At 38.5% G+C, this 6,854-nt stretch overlaps 1 long non-coding RNA gene across 1 annotated transcript; it reads right to left on the bottom strand.

Moving 5' to 3' along the window:
* Positions 1 to 4,271: 4,271 nt before the first annotated feature.
* LOC126385794 (uncharacterized) lies at positions 4,272 to 6,823 on the bottom strand. The gene is made up of 3 exons (XR_007569443.1): positions 6,703 to 6,823; positions 4,775 to 4,928; positions 4,272 to 4,416 (listed from the first exon to the last, which is right to left on the bottom strand). It is a non-coding gene; the product is annotated as an uncharacterized LOC126385794 (long non-coding RNA).
* Between the last annotated feature and the right edge of the window lie 31 nt (positions 6,824 to 6,854).

Below are 6,854 nucleotides of genomic sequence, written 5' to 3'. Positions count from 1 at the left end.
GGTAGCCAGGGAGTCATTATCAACGTCGACATGAATGTTAAAATCGCCTACAATAATAACTTTATCTGATTTAAGAACTAAACTGGATAAAAACTCTGAGAATTCAGATACAAATTCATAATAATTAATAATTAATAATTAATTAATTATTAATAATTGCTGCTGTTTCCTTTTTTAGTTATTATGTGTTTAACCTCCTCATAAGTGTCCATGATGACACGCTGCTCACTTGGCGAGAAGTAAGCCGCACATGTCCTCTCCATTGGTGCATCAGTGAAACTGTGATCGACCCACGGGGTCTATTTAAGAAAGCCGTGGACGCGCACTCACCTGAATAAGTTACACCTGGCTTGACATAGCCGCTCCTCCTCAGCCTAGCTTGCCGTTCAAACAACCAGTTAAGCCAGGATGGACTTATGAGACTTTGTCCAGCCTCGCTTTTCCACATATTCTGGATTGGTTAATTCTACTTTCGAACAACAGGCCCCAGGTCGACACCTTGAGCTCTTTGTCACATTCCTTGGGCCATTCCTCAGCAGTTTATGCAGTGTGACATGGTTCATTGTCCTGCTAGTGGGGGCACTGTCATCGGTGAGCGTGTTGCCATGGGGGCGTTACTTGGTCTGTAATTGTGTTTGGGTGGGTGGAGCATTTCAGGTGGCATCCACGAGAATGTCAGGACCCTCTCTGACTTTTCAACACACTTCATAAAAAGCTTGTTCAGCCACTTGTCTTGTTAACAGCTGAATCAGCTGCACTGTTCATGCAATACACATTCACAAAAAATAACTTGGGGCTTCTTAGCTTCATCACACAACTGGTAGTTGAAGATAGATTTAACGTAATTTCAGAGATGCTGTTATTTTTGAATTTGTATGTCCGATATATCGACCCAGTCTCACAACGGATTTGTCGCAATCCAGCACTTGGGCAGTGTTTTCTGGTGTCAGACACAGACTAAAAAAGCTGTCCCTTAACAACGGCATGAAATTTTCAAATATGGTGAAAAATCCCTGTCTTCGCATTTTATCAGGATCACAGTCTGTTTTTATAAAAGTGCTTGTGACATCCCAAATGTGGCTTTGACTTGCAACTGAAAACATGTAGCCCATTTCTTAGAAAACACCAAGATATGTGTCATGTATTGCCAGTCAGCCTGTAAATATAGAGATAGGAATTTTTGTCCATATCGCCCAGCCCTATTATGACAGACTATCTGTAAATGTTTCTTGTTGCTGCAGTGGTTCTGGAGTGTCCTCCCGAGGCCAGTTTTCTAAATTCTTAAAAAAGAGGATGAACAGGATCAGCAACAATTTTTGTGGCTTTTTGTTCCACCCGTGTTTCATGTGCACATCCTAGCTGTTTCTGCTCTTTCCAAATAATTTTAGTGTCCATGTTTGTATGTAATTCTGGACCATCTGTCTTCATTCTCAGCCTCACAGGTGTCCGTACCAGGTACACACGTTAAAGAAACTTTCAACAAGAGTCTCTAAGGACGCATTCACACTGGCACTATTTGGTCCGCTATAAACAAACCCTGGTCCGCTTCCAAAGATAGTTCGGTTCATTTGGAGTAGTGCGAACGCTCATTTGAACTCTGGTGCGTACCCCGGTCCGCTTGAAAACTGGGGGTGTCGGTTCACTTGCAATTGAACCCTGGTGCGGTTCGCTTACAGTGGGAAGTGCAAACGGACTGTCCAGCGAACCAAAGAGAGGAAGTGAACCAAAGAGAGGAAGTGATGTAGAGCGCAGTGCATTTTGGGTAGAAATAATAAACAAAGCCAACAGCGTGAACAGGGAGAAGCAGAGGTAAAAAAAAAGAAAAAATTGGAAAATGTCTCGTGGGCAGACGTAGAGTAGTGAGGAGGTGCAGGCGCTTATTGATATATGGTCAGAGGACTATATATCGCAGTTGCTTGTGGCCAATCGATGAGCTGGGTTTTCTTCTTCTTCATGTTTTTTTCTTCCTGGCCAGTGGTCGTTTCGGGCAATACTGCCCCCCGGATAAGCAGTTGTTGTAACTGTGTGACATTGTCCAGGTGGTTTGGTCTGCTTTAAAAAGTGCAGTGTGAAAGTGAACCGTACCAAATGAAGGTGTGAAATATTTCAGCATTCCCCGCCCAATCGAACCGAGTCCCCCGGACCATCCTGGTGTGAATGCGCCCTAAGATGCTCTTGCTCATAATGTATTAATCTAATTTCCTGATTAGATACAAACACTGCATTGCTTTTAAAACATGTTTTCTGTGTTGGCTGTAAAACCTACAGTGCAATAAAAAAAAAAAAAAAACATATTTGAACTCCTCCACTGCTTTAACAGGCTGATCATTAATAACCAGCTCCTTTGTCTTACTTTAGTTGATAAAGAGAGTTTTGTTTTCACAACACTTAGTAAGCTCACCAATGTGGTGAAAACATGTTGACTGATCAGCTGCGTGCCCTGTCTGCACAAGTGACACCACATCATAAGCATATTTATACAGTTGGCATGTTTGATTAATTTGTATTTCATTAAGGTGATCACACAGCTTCAGGTTGCTCCTGTATTTAGAATAACTCTCACTTCTGTGGAAATGAAAGCGTCATTACGGAGAGCTTTTATTCATTCTGGCAGATATATGGAACAAATTAGAGGCTGTGAGTGTGGGTAGCGTGCCGTCAGCACAGTACATTCCGCACAATTGAATGTACTCATCTGCAACTTATATAAGTGTACAGCTCTTCTGCGTGCCACGACACATCTGTAGGCTACACCATATGTACAGTCGCACATTTTGTTCTTTCATTTTATTTTCCCAGAGCCACAACTGCCTCACTGATGCAGACTGTTGAGGGTTTCTCACAATAGTTCTATTGTTTCATGTCACATTTATATTCATATCTTTAGCCATGCTGGCTGTACGGATCTATGGATGATACTGCTGGTCTTTGAAACTACATTTTGCTCAGACATTCATGGATTTTCGTGATATTCTGACTTTTACTCCTGCGCCACCATAAGGTTCACATTTATAGTTTTCAATAAAATATAGCCACAATTATTTGATGGATTGCCATAACATGTTGTATGTGTGTTCATGTTTCCCCTCAGGATGAATAACAACCACTATGATGAGTTTTTTAATTTGTCCAGTACTTTGGTTTATGTCCACATACCTGCAAAAATAATCACATTCCTGTTAGCCTCCGCTGTTCTTTGTGTTAGAGGTCAAGTGTGTCGGATTTAGTGGCATCTAGAGGTGAGGCTGCAGGACTGAAACTTCTCCCGTATGCCAAGTGAGGATGGGTACCGAAACCTGGTGCAGTATTAAATTAAAGCCCTATTGACACAGAAGTACCAGGGGACCTCACAGGATTTAGAAATCCCCACCACCCCCTGATGCAGCACATTAGCACGGGATGAGTAAAGTCTGTATTTTACTTGAATTTACTGAAACTATCCCACGCATATGATGTGTTCAGTCATTTGTAATTTCACTCTACACAACACAGGAACACTAAAGGGCACCACATCAGGTTGCTTTTTCTGTGATCGGACCCAAAGATGCTGTTAGAACTTTCATTTATAACTGCCAACACACCTTCCATAAGTCTCGACCAAAATAGAGGCAGAAACAAGGAGGGGAGAGTACAAAAAAACGAAATGTGACGCCAAATCACAGAGATGCCAATGCCCACAAGACTAATATTTCCTCACAATCTGTGTCTGGCAAAGTATGATAGGTAATTTGAGGTGGAATTTTTACTTGAAAAATTACAGACATGGCAGATTCACAAGGGATTAAGATCACAGACAACCTCAGCAGTTATTAGAAAATACCAGAGGTCCCCGGGTAATACTAGCCCCATCTAAACAGGGCTGAAGATGATGACAAAAGAAGACATTACACCTGCGTAGCATCAGCATGTTAGCACTGTCATTGTGAGCATGGTGTTAATGGCCCCCAAAGGATAGTAAAGAAGACTAATTATTTCGGGGATGCCCTCATCTGTTCTTTTAGCACCAACAAGTCACTAAAATTTCTGTTTAAACAGAGACTAAAGAACAATCAATTTCCTGTTAGTCTGCCATGAAATTAAATACAATCATGCTCCTAATCTTAATGATCAACAGTCAGGTCACTAGTTTTATTTAATAATTAATAATTAAGTATACACAATTGAGTTAAACTCTTAACCTGAATACATATATACAAGCACATGTCAGTTGAATGAGGTCAGCTTTAAAATACATAACACAACCCTGCAGGGTATGTCATCATGGTGGAGTTTAACGTGTCTCTTACATATACATCCAGCCTGTGATGGTCTCATGTGTTCTGATCATGGATTGGCTGCCTACGTTTTGCTGTGGTGATTTCACCCAATGAGCAACATGAGTGATGAGAAAAGCAACAGCAGCAGGCAGCAGTCAGCCTGTTGCATCATGATGGGAAGAGCCAGGAACCAGAGCCAGAGAGAAACAAGAGTTGTGACAAGAGGACAGTGGAGGCGTATGCTCAGGCATGTAAAAACTCTTATGACAATAACAGTACATAAATTAATAAATGACAATTTATGAAAAAGAATAGGGGAAAATGTTTGTTAGCAATAAATAAATAAAATGTTTAAAAAATCCCAGATCTTGACCTAATAATGAAAAGTGAAGGGATCAGTAAAGTTATTACAATTCACCCTGACGGGGAACACGAATATCTGCACCAAATTTCACAATAATCCATCTTAGTTGAGACATTTCACTCAAAAACTAACCAAAATCAAACCAAAATTTCACCTTGCTGCTGCCACGAGATGGAGAGTCAGGGGTCATCAAAGTCATGAGGATACATTATCCGGGAACCATGAGTCTGGACTAAATTTTGTGCCAATCCACTCTGCAGATCTTGAGACATTACTGGATAGTTGAGCACTTTGACCAGCTGGTGTCACTAAAACAGAATTTAGAGAAACACCAAACTCAGTAAAATTCATCCTCTCGGGACAGTGAACATCTGTACAAAATTTCATGGCAATCCATCGCACAGTTGTTGAGATATTTCAGTCTGGACCAAAGTGACCACAGGGGAAAATTGACCCAACTCTTATTATGAAGTGCTCTGCCTCAGGGCCAGTCTGACCATCTGAGAGGACAGAAAAAGAAGGAGCTCTCACTCTGTCCACATTTTGAATTGGCCTGAACAACCCTCTAACTAAATAATACATCATCATAGTCATCATCAGTCGAACAACCACTTACTATAATAAATAGAATACCACAAACTGGATCCACCACTGAAAATTTTCCATTACAAGTAAAAGTCCTGCACTGAAAATGTCATCTAAGTACATGTATGTACAGTAAGTATTATCAACAAAATGTACTTAAAACGTCAAAAGTAAAAGTATTCATAATGATGAAAATGACACAAAGACTCCTCTGTGTGTTTCAGTATTAAACTTCATGTTATTGTAACTGATTCATGTGCAGTTAGTATTTGAGTGTTACAGCTGGTCAAGGTGGAGCTGATATGAACTATTTTATACACTGTTGGGTAGTTTAATATATTAAACATACAAATCATATCCCATTGTCATCAGGTTCATCGTGTGTTACACAGACAAAAGAACAATATTTACCTCTAAAATGTAAAGTGGCAAGGAATTTAAATAGTTAAGTTGAATTTTGAATTATTGTTCTTAAGTACAATAAATGAGTAAATGCACTTAGTTACCAGTGATGGAATTAACCAGGTAATTTACACAAATACTGTACTTAAGTACAATTTTGAGCTACTTGTACTTTTATAAGATATAGTTTATTAATTCCTTTTGAGGAAACAACATTTTTCAAATTTCATTTCAACTCAGTATTTCTATTAGTATTAGTATTTCCATTTTATACTACTCTATACCACTCCACTACATTTTAAAAGCCAATATTGCTTTATTTACTCCACTACATTTATCACCTCCTCTATATGTGGTAATAATCCCGTTTGATATCCTCATACACATTTTTGTGTATTTCATTTTAATATGAATATTTTATGAACATATTGACCCAATTCTTTTTTTCTTTCTCCAGCTGCATTCTTGATCATAAAGAAACATTTCCATCATCAATTTGAAGATTTTAACCTGTTCTTTTTTCTTCTTTTTTTTTGCCATATGCCAGTGTTTTTCTTATAAGTAACAAACACAATAAGTGAATAAGAAATAAAATACTTTTTGCGAAGTGAAGTGAATTTTTTTGTGAGGATTTATCACAGTCTGGTAAAGGTCAATAATTAACAACAACTTTGATCCAGAAGCATCTTTATTTTATTTTATTGTTTTGCGCAGTGACAGATTTTTAAGATTTTTATTAGTTACAATGCAGATTTAAATTATTAATACAAAATATAAATTACCTAATGAATTATGCTGGCACCTATCATTACAGCAGTATATTAAATAATCAAATTAGCTCCAGCTTTACTAGATGCAAAATTAAAATGATAAAAACATTGATGCAATAATTATAAATAATTATTCTAATAATTTATTATAATATAATAATTATAATCAGCAAAATATATTATTTTGAGCCATTCTGCATAACTAATATAAATATATTTCGATACTCTCACTTGTATTATTAACACCAAAACTCTAATAAAATCTTTTAATGCAGGGCTGTTAGTTGTAACGAAGTATTAATACACTGTGGTACTTTTAAAATACCTCAGTACTTCTTCCTCCTCCGGAATTCACCGAACAGGAGCACTCGGCTGTTTCCGTCGATTACATCACCCTCGTCTTTCTGGTGCTTTCTCCATCTCGCGCTCATCGACGATCTTTGCTCCAGTGACGTAGCGGCTGCTGGCAGGAGGCGG

This window comes from Epinephelus moara, chromosome 24 (genome assembly GCF_006386435.1).
Source record: "Epinephelus moara isolate mb chromosome 24, YSFRI_EMoa_1.0, whole genome shotgun sequence".
Taxonomy (NCBI): Eukaryota; Metazoa; Chordata; class Actinopteri; order Perciformes; family Serranidae; genus Epinephelus; species Epinephelus moara.
Note: the sequence above shows the minus strand (reverse complement) of the source record. Positions and strands in the feature narration are given on the sequence as shown.